The sequence below is a fragment of the Capra hircus genome, chromosome 19, assembly GCF_001704415.2.
Source record: "Capra hircus breed San Clemente chromosome 19, ASM170441v1, whole genome shotgun sequence".
NCBI lineage: Eukaryota > Metazoa > Chordata > Mammalia > Artiodactyla > Bovidae > Capra > Capra hircus.
This window is the reverse complement of record NC_030826.1, coordinates 33,608,107-33,628,312: the sequence shown is the minus strand read 5'-3', so window position 1 is coordinate 33,628,312 and position 20,206 is coordinate 33,608,107. Positions and strand designations below refer to the sequence as shown.

Here is a 20,206-nt window from a genome sequence, read left to right as displayed (position 1 = left end):
CAAATCCCACCACTGGGGCTGAAGCAAGCTCCTGGGGAAATCAGCTAATCCTGATAAGAGCCAGAAATAGATTTTTGAAAAATTACTGAAAATCTTTGTCTCGATTAGTCTTAGCAGCTGTTCCAGAATTAGAAATATTGATATTCTATTTTCATAGTCTGTGCAGAATTACCTGAAGTGTTAGCTTCCTCTTACCCACCCCTTTCTATTTTATCTCAGCTAGTAGTCACTTAGTAAGATTTATCCAGAACTAGGAACTTGCACAGAGTAAGGTTCAGAATACTGACTCCATCTAACTCTGCATCTTTAAACAAGGTCGTCACTGCCCTCAGTTTGCCCAACTGTGACATATGGTCAACATATTCCCTGCCTCTATTACATGAGACAGTCATAGAAAGCTCTTTAGCAAAAGGCTTATTTACCACAAAGCAGAAATCAATGTTAGCAATGATTATTTTGGTCATTCTTTATTAAATATGTTTTTTTTTTTTAAATGGAGAAATGTTTGAAGTCTGGTGTCCCTGGGGCAGAAAGGGAAAAATGCACACCCACACCCCCAGAGCTTGGGCAGCTGTGTGTGATCACTAGTCCTATAGGAGAGCAAAGAGCCAGATACTCTGGAGTGGGAAGTCAGGTGGGCCTTAGGAAGCATTCCTACAAACAAAACTGGTGGAGGTGATGGAATTCCAGCTGAGCTATTTAAAATCCTAAAAGATGAAGCTGTTAAAGTGCTGCCTTCAATATGTCAGCAAATTTTGTTAACTCAAGACATGTGCTCTAAGATTTCAAAGACTGAATATACAAATGAATTCCCTGGTGGCTCAGCAGTAAAGAATCCACCTGCCAATGCAGGAGATGCGGGTTCAATCCCTGGGTCAGGAAGCTCCCATGGAGAAGGAAATGGCAACCCACTCCAGGATTCTTGCCTGGGAAATCCCAAGGACAGAGGAGCCTGGCGGGCTGCAGTGCATGGGGTCACAGAAACTGAAAAACAACAAAGCAGGGGGAATTCCCGAGGGTGGGAAACGTATCCAGACGTTTCCTTCTGCTCCTTGTTTCCTGTTGCTTTTAAGATTTATTTACTTATCTATGGTTGTGCACGGGTCTCCTCCAATAGTGGCAAGTGGGGGCTACTCTAGTTGCGGTGTGCAGGTTTCTCATTGGGGTGGTGCTGGGAGCCAGCGTGAGGAATCCCACCCATGACAAGGTCATGCGGAGAGGCCTGATGGGCAAGGCGAATCAGGCCTCAGGGTCTCCCCCTGGAATTTCCTGAGCATGTACCCCAAAAACCAGAATCTGCCTGCCTTACTGTACTGTGCTTTTCCACTCTTCTGACACACTCTGGAAAAAGTCAACTCAGGGCTTTAGTCTTCTGCATTTGAAAGGGATGTTTCAGTTCAAACTCCCTCTGTTAACTCTCTAGCTTGCCTAACAGGTCCCCCCAGACTTTTTACAGCTTGTGAATTGTTTACAGTCTCCCAACCGCAAGAGGCACAAGAAGCTTAAAACATCCTAGGAATGCAGGGGGCTTCCGAGGTGTCAAGATCATTAGAATAAAACTGATTAAGCGTTTCATTGTTGAGCCAATACTTGCTGCCAAATTTTCATATCTTTTATTTGTTGACATAGTTGGTATATAGAAAAAACAAGTAGCAATATATTAGATATTTGAGTCAAGTACCTTCTTTGTTATAACCCGCTGCGCCTTTGTTCTACAGAGATGTAACTTTAGTGCTTTAAGGAGATGCAGACTAAAGAAAAATACTTCAGGGGAAACGAGATTAACATTCATTAAGGAAGAGAACCAAAAAGCGTTAGCAAGCCTCTTGGCCAGAAGATAACGTAAATCACCTGAGACCTTTTGTATACAAGATATACAGAAAGGGTCAGGACTGCTGCCCCTGCATGACTCTGTATCTTCCATTATGTAAAATTTAGGGTATATAAACACCTTTTAAAAGTAAAGTTATGAGAGGGGTTTTTGCACAAGCCTGGCCTCCCCCGTTTCGATTCTTTCTCTTGCTCCCTCTCCCTCCCTCTCCTTTTCAGGCTGATCCCTTGGAACGCGGAGGCTCACCGAGTCTACTTACTTGCCCCGGCTTCTGAGACCCACGGGAGAGGGAGCCCAAGGCGGGGCACCCTCTGCTATTCAAGTGGGCGCCTGTGGCCCAACGTAGACGGTGCAAGTTCCTTGTCTGGAACTTTATTGGTTTTCCACGTAAACCAAGTTAATCAGCCTCTTTTCTCCACTCATTTTCCTACTACACTATTGTTTCCTAATCTAATCTTGTATTTCTAATTAAATAAACTTTTCCTCGCCTATCCGTCTCCCCTTCGAATCACCCTGGATCCAGCGGGGCAGGACCGGCAGGGTAGCTCCTTTCGTTGAGGAGCACAGGCTCTAGGACACGTGGGCTTCAGCTGCTGCAGCCATGGGCTCTAGAGCACAGGCTTAGCAGTTGTGGCCCAAGGCCTTAGTTGCCCCACAGCATGTGGGATCTTCCGTACCAGGGATCAAACCCAGCGGATTCTTTACCACTGAGCCACCAAGGAAGCCCTTGTTGAATGTTTTTATCATTAAAAGATATTGAACTTTGTCAACACTTTTCTGCACCAGTGGAGATGCTTGTGTGGCTTTTTACCTCTTCATTCTACTAATGGGGGGGGGTGTATGTGTATATTTGTTATATAATTTATATATACACATATTTTCAGAGACCCTCTCCCTTCACTTAGTGGTTCTTAATCTCAAAACGACAACCTTGGAAAGGTCATTTCAAGGATGGCTTTCCAGGCATTTCCTAAGCTTTCCAAGTTCTTTTTAATTGATTTTTTAAAATTATTTTTAATCAATGGATAATTGCTTTACAGTATTGTGTTGGTTTCTACCAAATACCAACATGAATCAGCCATAGGTTTACCTCCGTCCCTTCCCACTTGAACGTCCCTTCTACCTCCCTCCCCATCTCACCCCTCTAGGTTGTTACCAAGCCCCCGATTTGAGTTCTCTGAGTCATACAGCAAATTCCCATTGGCTACCTATTTTACATATGGTAGTATGTTTCCATGTTACTCTCTCCACATCTCCCACTATGAATATGTTGCTCTGCTTGATGCTGTCTTATAGGTCTTCTAGACTCTGCTTATTTATCCTCAATCCTTTTTTTCCTTTCTGCTCCTCATGCTGGATAATCTCAACTGACCTGTTCTGACAGAATAAAGAGAGTAAACCTGGACTCTGGCCCCCAGTTTCTGGCACAGAACTTTAAAAACCCTTGGACTTTCCTGAGTGATAAGCGTGTTTTTACCCTGAGGTGACACATGGAGGGGCCCGTAGACAGCTACAGCACAAGAGCCCGTCACTATAAAAACCAACCACATACGGAAAGGGCTGGAAATTTCAACCTTACCTCTCTGATCCCCCTGAGAGAGGCTAGAGACCACAGTCGATTGTGTGGCTCATGGTGTAATCAATCATAATATCTATGTAAAACTCCATGTAAAACTCTGGACTATTTAAACCCAAGGGAGCTTCCTGGTTGGTGAGCACTTGATATGCTGGGAGGGTGATGGGCCCAGATTCTGAGAGATGGCCGGGAAATTCTGCATCCTCTCTGGCCCCCAGACCCTGCCCTTAAGTATGTCCTCTATCTGGCAGTTCCTGGGTTGTGTCTTTTATAAATTTATAGTCATAAAAGTAGCATTTTCAGTGCATCCTGTGATGCATTCCAGCCAAGTACAGAAGGGAGGAGACTGCAGGAAATGAATTTATAGTCTCCTGGGCAGGGAAGTGTGGGTGTCCTGGGGACCCCTACATGGGCTGGCATCTGAAGGAAGTACAGTCTGTGGAGGACACTGCCCTCCAGCAGGTGGCATCTGATGCTGACTCCTGTTAGCTGGCATTAGACCTGGAGAACTGAGTTGTGGACACCCAGCTAGTGTCAGCTCCCCTAGGAGTTCTACTTGGTTCCTATTCTTCCCATTTCTTTGCTAGAATTCTCTACTTGTTGAGACATCAAGCTCTTGGTTTCCTTTAGCTCTCTGTGCATATTTTAGTGTTAATGTAAAGTACTTCTCAGAGGGGACTTCCTTGGTGGTCCAGTGGCTAAGACTCAACGCTCCCAACACTGGGGCCCCTGGGTTCAAGACTTGATTAGGGAACTAGGACCCATATGTTCACTGAAGTTGGAAGATCCTGCCACACTAAGTCTTGGTGCAATCAAATAAACACATACACAGACATTCTACAATGTAATAAAGTGTTTCTCAGGGAAGCTCACTGTCTTTTCTTCCTGTGAGGGGGCCATACATTTTTGATTCTTGCATGCCTATTAACGTTGTATTGAAAATTCGGAATTTTGACTATTACAGTCCAGCAATTCTGGAGTCAGATACATTCTACTCCCACTGCTTGATAAAGATTACTGGGGTTTTGCCCTTGTTTGTTACTTAAAAAAAATTTTTTTTTAATTGTTGTTAAAACAGTACTCTTTATTGTGTATGGACATTGAGTGGTCACCTAGTGATCTGACAGAAATAAGCAGTTTTCGGCTACTCTGAATAGTGCTTTTAGGAGTATTCACGTCTACATTTCTGTGTGGACATGTGTTTTCAATTCTCTCGGGTACGTTCTCAAAGTACAACTGCTGTGTCATGTTTTAACTTGGTCTCACTGAGAAACTGTGACAGTGTTTTCCACGGTGGCTGCACGTCTCTCCAAACCCGTGCCAACACTTGTCGTCTGCTTTTTATCACTGCCGCCAAGTGCATGTGGCATCGCCTGTGTTTTCACGTGTATGAGTCTAAGGGGTAATAGATGAGCTTCTTTAAGTGTTTACTGTCCATTTTTATGATATTTTTAGAGGCACGCCACTGTATAATAGACTCTTTGTCCATTTAAAACAATTGACTTAATTTTTAGAGCAGTTTTGGGTTTAGAGAAAAATTTCACAGAAAGTACAGAGTTCTCATAAATGCTTCTCCTTACACACCCACACAATTTCTCTGGTTATTAACACTGTGCACTAATAAATTTGTTGCAACTGATGAATAAACACTGCTACATTATTATTAACCAAAGTCCATAGTTCACACTGGGGTTGACTGTTGCTATCACCCAGTCAGCCATGGGTTCCTCTGACAAACGTATTTCATGAACCTATCATGACAGTATCACACAGAGTTGGCTTCACTGCCAAAAAACGCCTTCTGCTTCAGGAACTAACCTCTCCCCACCCCCAAGATCCTGGCAGCCACTGATCTGTATAAACCTTCCACAGTTTAGCCAACTCCAGCCTGTCATAAAGCTGGAATCATACGCTATGCAGTCTTTTCAGACGGGCTGCTCTCTCTTAACCATATGCACTAAGGCTCCTCCATGTCTTCTTTTTACCACCTAGTAAAAGTCCACTGTATGGATGCGGAAGGGACTGTTTATCTAGTCACTGAAAAGGACATCTTTCTTGGCTACTTCCAAGTTTGGGCAGTTAAAGCTGCTGGACTTCCCTGCTGGTCCAGTGGTTAAGAATCTGTCTTCCAACACAGGGGACACTGGTTTGATCCCTGGTCTGGGAAGATCCCACATGCTGTGGGAAGCCTGTGTGCCACGAGCACTGGGCCCACACTGTGCAGCCTGTACTCCACAACGAAGACCAGATGCGGCCAAAAGCAATAGCCAAAAGAACAGAGCTGCCATTAACATGTGTGTTCCAGTTTTCTGTGTAGGTGTAAGTCTTCAACTCATTTGGGTAAATAACTGCACCATGAACACTGGACAATATGGTAAACCTATCCTTGGGGGTGTGTGCTTAGTCACTCAGTCATGTCTGACTCTTTGTGACCCCACGGACTGTGGCCCACCAGGCTCCTCTGTCCATGGGATTCTCCAGGCAAGAATACTGGAGCGGGTTGCCATGCCCTCCTCCAGGGGATCTTCCCAACCTAGGGATCGGACCCAGGTCTCCTTCACTGCAGGCGGATTCTTTACCATCTGAGCCACCAAGGAAGCAAGCCTATGCTTAGCTTTGTAAGAAACTGTCAAACTCTCCCAAGTGGCTCTACTACTTGGGGTTCCTAACAACAATGTATGAACATTCCTGTTGTTCCACATCTTTGCTAACACTGGGTGTTGTTAGCATTCCAGATTTTGGCCATTCTAATAGGTGTGTAGTGGGAACTCGTTGTTTTAATCCGCAATTTCCTGATGACTCATGGTATTGAGCATCTCTTCATATGCTTCTTTGCCATCTGGATATACTTTGATAAGGTCTACTTAGATCTTTTGCCCAGTTTTTAAGCTGGGTTATTTTCGTATTATTGAATTTAAACTGTTCTTTCTGCTGTGCACTTTGGAGACCAGTCCTCTTTCAGATACGTTTTTACAAAGATTTTTTTTCCTAGTCCTTATTTATGTTTTTTTGGCCACACTACATGAAGCATGTGGGATCTTAGTTCCCTGACCAGGGATCAAACCCACACTCCCTGCATTGCAAGCTCCGAGTCTTAACCACTGGACAGCTAGGGCAGTCCCTCTAGTCCCTATTTTATCTTTTCATTCTATTAACAGTGTTTTTATTGCAGAGCAGAAGTTTTTAATTTTTAATGAAGTTCAGTTATCAATTTGGCAATGTCCTTGGGCTTCCCTTGTGGCTCAGTTGGTAAAGAATCCACCTGCAATGCGAGAGACCTGGGTTCAATCTCTGGATTGGGAAGATCCCCAGGAGAAGCGAAAGGCTACCCATTCCAGTATTCTGGCCTGGAGAATTCTGTGGACTGTATAGTCCATGGGGTCACAAACAGTCAGACATGACTGAGCGACTTTCACTCTATATAAATCAGTCATAATTCCAATGGAAAAGCACTATTCTTGCTGTATTTATATAAACAATCAGGTCAGGATAAGACTAAACTTATTTTATAAACAAATTAGTCTTACTAATAAGGACATTTGAGAAAAACAGGGTAGATACAGAGAGAAAATTAGATTTCAGTGGAAAACGACCACACCCTGCCCTGGTTATTGTAAGAAAACAAAACTTCAAAGAAAATGAACAAGGCTACCTACCTGTAAACTAGACTGGATCCTGATTATTCGAGTTTCCTCCAATATCTAGCTACAACTGCTCAAACTAACAACAGCAATTTCTGTCCCATCATTTTAACTTGGAATCACTGAGAATGAGAACTATCCTCTCCCTGAAGTACCATAAGCTAAGCTGCATGACATGGTGTCAATTTCAGAGGAATGCCACATCAGATCATGTGTGGACAACCTTCTCACCTGTTCTTCTCCAGCCTGCTAAGGAAATTCATGGGATACTCAATTTCACAAACAGAGCTAGTCAAACTGCAAACCAGGAAATTAGCCAAATCACAACTGCCATCCTCACTCCACCATATGAAGCTGCTTCAAGTTCAAATCCAGAAATCTTGACTAGATCCCCTCTGAACTCAGAAACTAGGTTTCCAACTCTGAATCTTTTTCTTTTGCTTCCACAGACACTCCTTTCATAAATGCCTGATTGCTCACACCACACACAGACCTAACTTAGGACAGGGATTCCCACCTGCACCACTGCCTCCTGAAACAGACACAAGAGTTTAACTGCGCTGACTTAGTTCTCAAGACTAGGAGACTAGTTCAGCGAGCTGTGAAACAACCCACCAACTCAGCTCAGGACTGTGAAACCTGCTGGGGGAGTTTCCAAGTGGGTTGAAGGGCAATGAAGGGTGGCGGAACACGCCACCCCTGGATATGTGACTTTGGCATAGGAATCATTCTGAACTAAAGGTACTTGAAAAAACAGCAGATGTTTTTGTCAGAAAGGCACTGAAGAGCAGTTTAATCTCTGCTCCTCTTTTTGAAAAGAGGACATAAAAATTCACATGTGAAAGATGTCATCCCTGTTCCAGGAAAGGAGTCAAAGCTAAGTGAATCTACACAGACCTGGTTAAAATAACTCTCATCTTCCTTCAGCCTCCCCACAGGGCTTAGTTACTTTTCTATAACTGCTTCTTTGTTCAAACTAGTAGAAAAGCATGTCGATTTTGCCACATTTTTGCATCTTCATTTCCTTATGAGGGCTCTGATGGCACACAGACCTTACATTAAGTTTGTATGTTTTCACCTGTGAACCTATATTAGGTCCAGCTGAAAAACCCTAAGAAGGGAAAGGTAAAATTCTGCCTCCCCCTACAGGTATGATAACTCCTGGGCTGCTTACAGTTTTCAGATTGGAAACTCAAGTCCTCTACTTAGTTTTTTATTATTAGTCCTCCCATAGCATTTTTATATTTGAATACCACTTTTTTTTTTTTTCACAGTTTGGGAATGGGTTCTCAGATAACATCAAAAGGCCAGCAGTAACAAAAATAGATAAGGTAGATTTCATCAAAAACTTTTTGTGCAGCAACTCAATATAGCACATACTTAGAGAGGAACAAATCTTTACAAACTTCTCCCAAAAATTGAGGAAGGAGGACTTCCTAATTCATTCTATGGAACCAGCATGAACCTGACACCAAAGCTAGACAAAGACACTGGGAGCAAACAAAACTACAGACTGATATCCCCTGTGAACACTGATGATAAAATCTCCACCAAAATGCTAGCAAATCAAACTCACCAGCCCAGGACACCCCTGGTGGTCCAGTGCTTAGACATCCATGCAGGTACCACAGTTTTGATCCCCAGTCTGGGAAGATTCCACATGCTGCGGGACAGCTGAGCTCATCCACCACCACTACTGAGCCCACGTGCTGCAACGACTGAAGAGCACGCACCCCAGAGCCTGTGCACTGCGACCAGGAGCAGGCCCTGCTCGCTGCAACCAGAAAAAGCCCAGGCACAGCAACAAGGACCCAGTGCGGCCCGAAGTTAAATAAAGAAATCTTAAAAAGAGTACCCTGCTGCTGCTGCTAAGTCACCTCAGTCGTGTCCGACTCTGTGCAACCCCATCGACGGCAGCCCACCCGGCTCCCTCGTCCCTGGGATTCTCCAGGCAAGAACACTGGAGTGGGTTGCCATTTCCATCTCCAATGCATGAAAGTGAAAAGTGAAAGTGAAGTCGCTCAGTCGTGTCCAACTCTTAGCGACCCCACGGACTGCAGCCCACCAGGCTCCTCTGTCCATGGGATTTTCCAGGCCCGCTCAGCACCATACAAAAAGTTTATACACTATGACCAAGTGGGATTTACTGAAGTGCAAGGATGGTTCAACATAGGAAAACAGGTCAATGTAATTGACATTGACAACATTACAAATAAAGGGGAGAAAAACCTCATGATCATCTCAACTGATGCAAAAAAAGCATCGGACAAAATGCAACACCCTTTCCTGACGAAAATACTTAACAAAATAAAACAGAAGGAAAGTACATCATGTGGTAAGAGCCCATATATCAGAAACCTACAGCTAACATAATACTCAATGGTGAAGGACCGAAAGCTTTTCCTCCAAGTTCAGGAGCAAGGCAAGGATGCTCAGTTTAACCACTTCTATTTAACATAGTACTGGGAGTTCTAGCCAGAGCAGTTAGGGAAGAAAAAGAAAAAGAAAAGGTATAAAACTGGACATGAAGAATTATCTCTGTTCAAAGACAATATATCTTATGTATAGTAGACCCTAACAATTCCACAAAGAAACTGTTAGAGCTAATAAAGGAATTCAGTACTGTAGCAGGATAGAATGTCTACACACCAAAAAGCTGTATTTCTATTCTATACAGTAACAATGAACAATCTGAAAAGGAAATTATGAAACAATCCCATTTACAGTAGCATCAAAAGGAATAAATATTTAGAAATTAACTTATATAGCCAAGGAGGTAAAAAACTAGTGCAGTGGAAACTTCAAAATACTGCAGAGAAAAATTAAAGACATAAATAAATGGAATTACATCTCATGTTCAAGGACTGGATGCCTCTTTACTGTTAAGATGGCAACACTACCTAAAACAACCCACAGACTCAATGCCAATCCTTATAAAAATCTCAACGACATTATTTGCAGAAATAGAAAAATCCATCTTACAATTCACATAGAATCTCAACGGGCCTGGTACAGCCAAAACAACCGTGGAAAAGAAAAACAAACCTAGAGAATCATACTTTATGATTTTAAAACCTACTGCAGAGCTAATAACAGATGTAAAGACAGAAATATAGACAAATGGAATATAACAGAAGGCCCCTTGCATATGTGGTCAAATGATTTTTGAAAAGGATCCAAGATTATTCAGTGGGGAGAGGACCATCTTTTAAACAAATGTTTCTGGAAATAGCTGGATATTTGCATGCCAAAGAATGAAGCTGGATCCTTACCTAACACCACATACAAAAATTAACTCCAAGTAGATCAAGCCTAAACATAAGACATAAAACTATAAACCTCTTAGAAGAAAACATTAGGCAAAATCTCCATAGCACTGGATTTGGGAATGACTTTTTGGATGTGACACCAAAGGCACAAGCAATAAAGGAAAAAAACATAAATTAGACTTCAAGAGAATTAAAAACTTTGTTTATTAAAAGATAATATCCAAGAGTAAAAAGGCAACTCACAGAATGAGAGAAAATATTTCTAAATCATTTTTCTGATAAGGGACTAATGCCCAGACTATATAAAGAACTCCAAAAACTTAACAACAACCACCACCACCTGACTAAAAACGTACAAGGGGGACTTCCCTGGTGGTCCAGTGGCTAAGATGAAAGCTCCCAGGGCAGGGGGCCAGGGTTCAATCCCTGGTCAGGGAACTAGAGACCACACGCTGCAACTAAGACCCAGTGCTGACAAATAAATAAATACTAAAAACAGAACCAAAGACCAGTGTTTAAAAAATGAAAACAGGACTTCAACAGACACATCTCCAAGGAATACACACAAATGGTCAAGCACATGAAAAGATACTAAACACAGCTGACCATTAAGAAAATGCAAATCAAAACTACATCGAGAAATTACCTCACACCCATTAATTAGGTAGGCTACAACTAAACAAAACAAAACCCAGACAATAACAAGTGCTGATGAGGATGTGGAAAAACTGGTCTCCTGTGCAAGGCTGGTTAGAATGTAAAATGATACACCCACTATGGGAAACAGTATAGTGGTTCCTCAAAAGATTAAGAACAGATTACCAGATGACTTACCAGTTCCAATTCTGGGCATGCACTGAAAAGAATTAAAAGCATGGACTCTGTATCTGTAGAACTCATGTTCACAGCAGCATTATTCAAAACAGCTAAAATCTGAAAGCCGCCCAAGTTTCCGCCAACAGATGAACAGAAAAGCAAGATGCAGCACGTATTTACAGTGGAATATTATTCAGCCTTAAAATAGGAAGGACATCCTGACAAATGCTACGTGGATAAACCTTGAGGATATTACACTAAGTAAAATAATCTGGTCACAAAAACACAGATATTGTATGATTGCACTTGTATGAGGTGCTTAGAGCAGTAAAAACCATAAGCAGGGAAAGCAGACTTCCAGGGGCTGGAAGGAAGGGGAATGAGAGAATGTTTGATGGGGACAGAGCTTCAGATGCACGTGTAGACAGTGTGGTGGGGTAGACAGTGGGGTGTGGCACATTATGAACATACTTAATCCACTGAACTGCACGTGAGAAACGGTGATGAGGGTTGTTTTCATGTTGTGCATATTTTACCATCATAGAAATTGAGAAACAGAAAAGCTGGTATGGCATTAGAGCTTGAAAAGGCCCTTCAAATACACTCAATGGTAAGATTAAATCCACTGACAGGGAAATAGCCAATATAAACAAAACTAGATCGGCAATGAATATTTCATAGGAAAATGACCTACTGCCATAGAAGAAGAAATATTCAATATAAGAAGGTAAGAGCACCCACGAAAGGGATGATCAGATTTATACATTTACAACCCATGATGGAGTATCATCCTGGAGAAATTTTTACTTAAAACTGTAGCTCCTTTCTTGATCACCAATAGGATACTATAGACCTTTCAACTAACTTAGAAAACATTACTAATATTTATCCACCCGCACTTGACAGAAAACCATGACAAGGTTAATTAACATGCTTCATAAAATGGTATAAGATTATCATTTCCAGTTTATAGCCTGGTCACGAGTCTATTTTAGTTACAGTCTTTGAAAACTCTTATTAAAATTTATGTTAAAAGTACATCAACAGCTTAAAGCGATTCCATAATGGAAAATTACCTGTCATATTTGCAAACTTAACGTATTTTTTACACTGTGCCCTTTACTGTTCCTAAGTCCAGATAAAAGGATTAAAGTCTGAAGATAAATGGTACAGTCACCTAAGGGGTAGTTATGGTCCGACTTAACATCCTGGACCACACTGAAGGGAGGGAGCACGTGACCTGTCCCCACGAGCAGTCATGAGGGCCCTGGAGCCTCGAGGCGGTCAGGGAGTGGACAGAGGTGGTCTGTGCCCTTCGGCTACTTCTCATGTCCCCATATGCATGACATCTCCCCTCGGCTGACCTCCCACCATCTCACCCTGAGCCTGACACAGTTGGCAGGGCTCACCCTTCAACCCAGAGACACCCCGAGTGTCAGGATCCCGGTCCTCCACCCACAGGACAGGCTCTGCCCCCATGGGCCTCCCTGACCACAGACACTTGGCATCTGCTTCTCAGGAAACCATGGACCAAAGATCCTTGAGACGCTAGAACTAGACAACAGATCGGGGAAGCACTACTGTTCTCCCAAGACGACCTCACACATGAGTTTCTAAGCTAACCCTCTGGCTGTGCCTGCTTAGCAGAGGAGTTTCTAAGCTAACCCTCTGGCTGTGCCTGCTTAGCAGAGGAGAAATTAGAGGAGAAATAAGCTCCGTATTGAGGACGCAGGTTTCCTTTGGCCCTCACTCTCACGTCTGACGCCTCTTCATGAGTCACAGTGCATCCTGCTGCCCGTGGGCTTCTTACCATCCTCACCCTGGAAGAGTCCTCGCCTGCCCTGGAATCACAGCACGCACGCACATGCACACTCCCCTCCCCACGCTGGTACCTGCTCTGCCGCACGGTTCCAGTTGATCCTCCAGACGTACACCAGGTAGAAGAGGGTTTGGAAGACCGTCAGCCCGGACCAGAGACCTGCGAGTGGGCAGCGAGCAGCCCATTTAGGTGTTCTGCACTTCTGCTCCTACCACCATCGCCATACTTCTGTAACCACTGTATCCACGATGGAAACTGCAGTTAATATAACTTCCCTAAAGTTTTAGATAATTATGGACCAGGATCTGACTCAAGCTTACCACCATCATTGGCAATCAATCCATCAATAAACACCCCCAAAACTGTTGGCTGCTTTACATGTGGATTTAACCAGTATTTCCTGGCTTTGTTTATGTCAGGTGGCGTTTGAAGACCAGTACCCACGTGGAGGGCAGACAAGCAGTAAACAAGGGAACAGGACAATATTATGAGTGAGAAGAGCCTGCAAGGACCTGGGCAGAGCATGTAACAGTGGCCTGCAGCCCAGAGTCGAGAAGATGGTTGGGGGGCTCTGAGGGGAGACCAGGGGTGTGGGGCCAGCTGTACTGGCTCCAGGCAGAGGGGAGAGCATGTCCAGGCCCAGAGGGACCCAGCCTGCACATCCCACGTGCAGAGAGGCCAGGGTGGCAAGGGTGGGGAGGAGACGAGAACGTCAGGGAAGCCAAGCATTCCAGGCCCCAAAGGTCCAGGTTTGATTCCAAGTTGAGCAGGACCCAGTGGAAGGCTTTAGACAGGTGTGTGCATGTACATGTGAGAGATCTGATGCTTCTAAAACCCAGGGTGAAAACTGTCTAACTTCTGTGTGTGCAAGAGGTTGCTGAGAAACGATACAAACAATGCCTATCTCCTTGTGAGGAGAAACTAAGCCACTTAAATATTGCTATATATCAAAGAGGATATATTAATAAAATTTGTATCAGTAACCGCACTACAAAGCCAGCTGCTGAGATCTGAGCTGGAACGTGGTATAAATTGGGGATTAGCCTGCTAGCTCTTTCACTACATGTCCAGGCCCCACACTCTCCAGGGGTCCCCAGAGGCTGGGCATCCCTGGACCCCTGGCCGTTTCACTGGAATAACCTCTAGAGCTCAGAAGCAGATGGACAGACAGTTTATATCCTTCGATGGACTAAGTCCATTCCTAGGAGTACATCCTAAGGAGAGATTCAGAAATGTCATTAGTCATTCATATACCTTGGATGCTCATCACAACGCTATTTAAGAGAGGGGCAACTTACAACATCACTAATTATTAGAGAAAAGCAAATCGAAATGACACTGAGGTACCACCTCACACCGATCAGGATGGCCATCATGAAAAAGTCTACAAATAACAAATGCTGGAGAGGGTGTGGAGAGAAGGGAACCCTCCAACACTGTTGGTGGGCATGTAAATTAGTGCAGTCACTGCAGAAGAATCTAAGGAGATTCTTCAAAAAACTAGAGTTGCCATATGATCCAGCAATCCCATTCCTGGGCAAAATTCTAATCCCAAAAGACACGTGCACCCCATGTCCATAGCAGCACTATGCAAAACAGCCAAGCTACCGAAGCAACCTAAAGGCCCATCAGCAGAGGAACGGACAAAGAAGGTGTGCTACACATATACAATGGATTATGACTCAGCCTTGAAAAAGAACGAAACAATGCCATTTGCAGCAACGTGGATGCAGCTAAAGACGAACACACTAAGTGAAGTAAGCCAGAAAGAGAAAGGCAAAGAGCGAATGATATCACTTGTGTGTGCAATCTAAAATATGACATGAACTTATCTGTGAATAAGAAGCACAGATGTAGCGAATACATCAGTGGTTGACAAGGCAGGTGAGGGAGGGACAGACTGGGAGCTTGGGATTAGCAGAGGTAAACTATTACGTATAGAACGGATAAACAACAAGGTCCTACTGCATAGCACGGGGACCTGTATTCAACATCCTGGGGGAAACCATCATGGAAAAGAACGCTAAAAAGAATGTATTGGGTTGGCTCAAAAGTTAGTTCGGGTTTTCCTGTAAGATGTTGTGGAAAAACCTGAATGAACTTTCTGGCCAACTCAATATATATGTGCATACCGTATAGCAAAATTAACATAACACTAAATCAACTATAGTTTACTCTAAAATTTTCAAAAAAGAGCAATTTAAATGTCCATTATTAGGGAAGCATTAAATAAACGATCCATGGGGTGGCAAAGAGTCAGATACGACTGAGTGACTGAACTGAACTGAAATAAATGATACCAAGAAATAATAGAGAATTACTAAAAACCATGTGTTTTACACGTGGCCAGGGGAAATTACATAATCAGTACTTCAACTGAGTGACTGAACAACAACACATTTGTAAATAGTGAAAAAATACTGGGATAAAAATAATCTCTAAATGCTGGGATAAAATATATTGAAATGCCTCAGGTTTTACATTTAAGGAGTGATCTATAGATAATTTTAATTTTCATTGTTATATTGTTATGTATTTTCACAAAATATCCATATTGTTAATTATAGCTTTAATGGTTATAACGTATTTAGCAAATCTGAGTAGCTGCTAAATAAGGACAATAGCAAGAAGCACTTTTATGATGCAAAGAGGAAAATCTGACATGCTCTTACTCTAAAGGAGCTCGGAGTCTAACAGAGGAGAGGTTTTATGTTTTTTGCTTTTTTAAAGTAAAGCTGAGTACAGGCAGAGGCTCTGGGAGTTGGTGGGATGGTATTTCCCAGGGTGTCGAAGACAGTGCTTGGTGGAGATGAGACCAAAGTAAGTATCTGGCAGTTCTGTGTCCCAAAGAGAGAACGACAAAGTCCTGCTTCACGCTGATCAAACAGCCCACAGGCCCCAGCATCAACCACTCATCAAAACAGACACAACACTGAGGACAGTTACTCATTAACCGTCAAATGACATTTCCAAAAAGTCAGGGTAAGAAGCTAAGCCCCTTTGTTTGTGTGGACACAGAAGGTTCTACAAGAGCTGCAGGATTAAACTTTCACAGAGCCTTGGGGACAGGTTCAACACTGTTTACATGGTAAAAACAGACTGGTTGACACAGAACCAGAGGGGCTGCCTGAACACATGCTATAGCATGTGGCCAGTGCGCAAATCAGACTATTTCTGCAGAAAATACAGCTCACTGTTACTGAGGAAATCCACAGAGACTGCAGGGATGGGTACATAGGCAGAACACACACAGAACAACTTACCCCAAAGCGTGTGACAGACTGTTGTGCACAATTCTATACATTTAGGATCTTGATGTAATAAATTTCTGAAAATATAATTTGCCAAACTGACCCCAAAAAAGAAAGTCTAAACACACTGATTTCAGAAAGAAATTGTGAAAGCTCTAACAATAAACTCTTCCAAAGCACCAGGCATGACATTTCACAGAATTCCACCAAACCTTTATAATACAGATCACACCTACACCTTGTAAACTGTTTCAGGGCATTCGAAAAGGAAATAATTTCAATTCTCTTAATGTTATCAGTGTAACATTAATGCTATTAATGTCAATGCTTAGAAAGATTACACACAAAATACAGCTACAGACCAATCTTCCTTATAACTGTCACTGCAGAATTCTTACATAAAATATTAGCAGAGTCTGGCAGCTCCCAAGGAAAGTAGCACATAACAGTCAAGACTGTTCTATATGAGGAAACCAAGTAATGCCATTTATCATCAGAGCAGATCTAACGAGAACAATCATAGGACCATCTCCATGGGCACAGAAGAGTCATGTGGGAAAATCCTCAACCATTCTTGTTGGAACATTCAATAAAGCAGGCTCCATGGATACTTTCTGAACATGATTTTTTAGAAGATGCTTCTTTATGAGTACACTGATGTATGTCTTGATGGCATGTTTAAGATCACTCGTAAGTCAAGAAGGAGTACCCATGGTTCAGGTGTGGAGCTGATGGCCTCTGTGGATGTGGTTTCAGACACAATCCTGCATTACCGATAACATGAATTTTCTTCACTGTATCAAGCTCAAGGACACCAACAGCTGTTCTCAAAGCAATCTCTGCCAGCTGCAGCCTTAAGGTCTCAAGGTCCCCCCCTTGTAACTAGGCAACCATTTGAACCCCAACCAACCCCTACTTAACCAGCACCCTTATTTTTCGCCAGCACCAAACCTAACTCGTGACAAATAGCTTAAGCAACTTTCTGCTTTTTGCCTTTATAAGCTGCCCCCACTTGTAGTCCGGCAGTGGCTAAGACTGAGCTCCCAAGGCAGGGGGCCCAGGTTCTATCCCTGGTCCAGGAACTAGACCCCACATGCCATAACGAAAGATTCCACATGCCACAGTGAAGATGAAGATGCTGTGTGCTGCAACTGAGACCTGGCACAGCCAATTAAATTAAAAAATAAGTCACACCGAGAAACTGCCATCAGAATAGTTAACTTCCTTTAAGTGACACTGTCAAGTGCTGATGAGGCTCTGGAGCTAGCAGACTGTCACACACACGTGTGCGGACTATGAACAGGCAAGAGCACACTGGAAAGTTGACTACTACAGTTACACGCGTATTTGCTTTCACCTGGAAATTCTGTACCAGTGACCAGATATGGACATAAAGGGGTGCTGGTAACATTCCAGGTGGCAGTTAAATAGGCGGGTTAAATTTGTCATAATTCACTGTATACGTTTATCATTCATGAACTCTTGTATTTATGTCATATCCAATAAAATGTAATCCTTAATACAAGAAAATACATAAGGCAATATGCAAGACCTCTCAGGAGCTGGCAGAGAGGGCTCTCCTAAAGGGACAGGGGCAACAGACCCCTTAGTTAATTAAAAAAAAAATGCTCAAGAGTGGGCAAGGAGTCAAACCTCAGTGATGTTGCCTAATATTAGAATCACAACAGATTCTTCTTAAGATCCTAAGGTCAAACCCTCAGCAGGAGAAGCAGCCCTTGGCTACTCAGGGGTTAACCAACCTTAGCTGACACTGGTTCCTGTTCTATTTTCACGTTGGTATTCTGCTCATTGTTTATGTTTAAAAAACTGTGGTGAGACTCATAGGCCAGTTTAGTCCCTTATGTAACATTTATATTGGCTCAAAGTTTAAAATGCCTACCCACGTCAGATCAAAAAGGGTGATCTGTGGTGAACTCTGAGCCAATGTAAACATTGCCACAGTTCTAGAATCAGGTTCTGCCCACACTTGGAAAGTTTGTCTGACATCGCTGTGCTGTCACTAAAGGCCTATGTTAGCACTTGTCTTTGCTGGCAACACCAAAGAACGATCAAACTACCGCACAATTCCACTCATCTCAAACGCTAGCAAAGTAATGCTCAAAATTTTCCAAGTGAGGCTTCAGCAATACGTGAACTGAGAACCTGCAGATGTTCAAGCTGGATTTAGAAAAAGCAGAAGGACCAGAGATCAAATTCCAACATCCGTTGGATAGTAGAAAAGGCAAGAGTTCCAGGAAAACATCTACTTACTACGCCAAAGCCTTTAACTGCGTGGATCACAACAAACTGTGGAAAATTCTTCAAGAGATGGGAATACTAGGCCACCTTACCTGTCTCCTAAGAAATCTGTATGCAGATCAAGAAGCAACAGTTAGAACTGGACATGGAAACACAGACTGGTTCCCAACTGCAAAAGGAGTATGTCAAGGCTGCTGCTGCTGCTGCTAAGTCGCCTCAGTTGTGTCCGGCTCTGTGCGACCCCACAGACGGCAGCCCACCCGGCTCCCTCGTCCCTGGGATTCTCCAGGCAAGAACACTGGAGTGGGTTGCCATTTCCTTCTCCGATGCATGAAAGTGAAAAGTGAAAGTGAAGTCGCTCAGCCGTGTCCGACTCTTAGTGACCCCATGGACTGCAGCCCACCAGGCTCTTCCATCCATGGGATTCTCCAGGCAAGAGTACTGGAGTGGGGTGCCATTGCCTTCTCCTGTCAAGGCCGTATATTGTCAACTTTATTTAACTTGTATGCAGAGTGCATCATGCGAAATGCCAGGCTGGATGAAGGACAAGCTGGAATCAAGACTGCTGGGAGAAATAACAACCTTAGATATGCAGATGACACCACCACCCTTATGGCAAAAAGTGAAGAGGAACTAAACAGCCTCCTGATGAAAGTGAAAGAGAAGAGTGAAAAACCTAGCTTAAAACTCAACATTCAAAAAATAACAAAGATCATGGCACCTGGTCCCATCACTTCATGGCAAATAGATGGGAAAACAATGGAAACAGGGACAGACTTTATTTTCTTGGGCTCCAAAATCACTGCAGATGGTGACTGTAGCCATGAAATTAAAAGACGCCTGCTGCTTAGAAGAAAAGCTTTGACCAACCTAGACAGCATATTAAAAAGCAGAAACATTACTTTGCCAACAAAGGTCTGTCTAGTCAAAGCTATGGTTTTTTTTTACAGTAGTCACGTATGGATGTGAGAGTTAGACTATAAAGAAAGCTGAGCACCAAAGGATTGATGCTTGTGAACTGTGGTGTTGAAGAAGACTCTTGAGAGTCCCTTAGATTGCAAGGAGATCCAATCAGTCAATCCTAGAGGAAATCAGTCCTGAATATTCATTGGAAGGACTGATGCTGAAGCTCCTATCCTTTGGCCACATGATGCAAAGAACTGATTCTTTGCAAAAGACCCTGATGCTAGGAAAGATTGAAGGCAGGAGGAGAAGGGGATGACAGAGGATGAGACGCTTGGGTGGCATCACTGACTCAAAGGACATGAATCTGAGTAAGCTCCAGGAAATGCTGAAGGACAGGGAAGCCTGGCGTGCTGTAGTCCATGGGGTCACAAAGAGTAAGACACGACTGAGTGACTGAACTGAACTGACTGTCTTTGCTGACAGAAAAAAATCCACTGAGGATTTTCACTGTGTATATACATGGCTGACTCACTTTGTTGTACAGCAGAAACTAACACAACATTCTAAAGCGATTATACTCCAAAAATAAAATTAAGAAAACAGATTTAGCATTTTAAATGCTTCTTGGCTTTCCTCTGTCTCCTTTAGGACAGTCTCCTGGGAATGCCGTGCCCTGGGACAGCAGGAGGATCCTTTACTGACCTGAGACTGTAAGCCTGCCAGGCACAGGCAACCCTCAGGGATGGAGTTGGCTTAGACACTGGAGACTACAGCTTTTTTTTTTTTTTAAAGAAGTTTTCTTTAAGGATGTTACGTTTAACCAAAGATGGAGTTAGGT

The 20,206-nt window shown here is 43.2% G+C and overlaps 1 long non-coding RNA gene across 1 annotated transcript in view; it reads right to left on the bottom strand.

The window, feature by feature from the left end:
• LOC102189342 overlaps window positions 1-20,206 on the bottom strand; it is a 28,434-nt gene that overhangs the window by 5,445 nt on the left and 2,783 nt on the right. The window contains exon 3 of the long non-coding RNA XR_001919650.1: window positions 13,026-13,111. This is a non-coding gene — a long non-coding RNA (uncharacterized LOC102189342). The remainder of the gene's footprint in view (window positions 1-13,025; window positions 13,112-20,206) is intronic.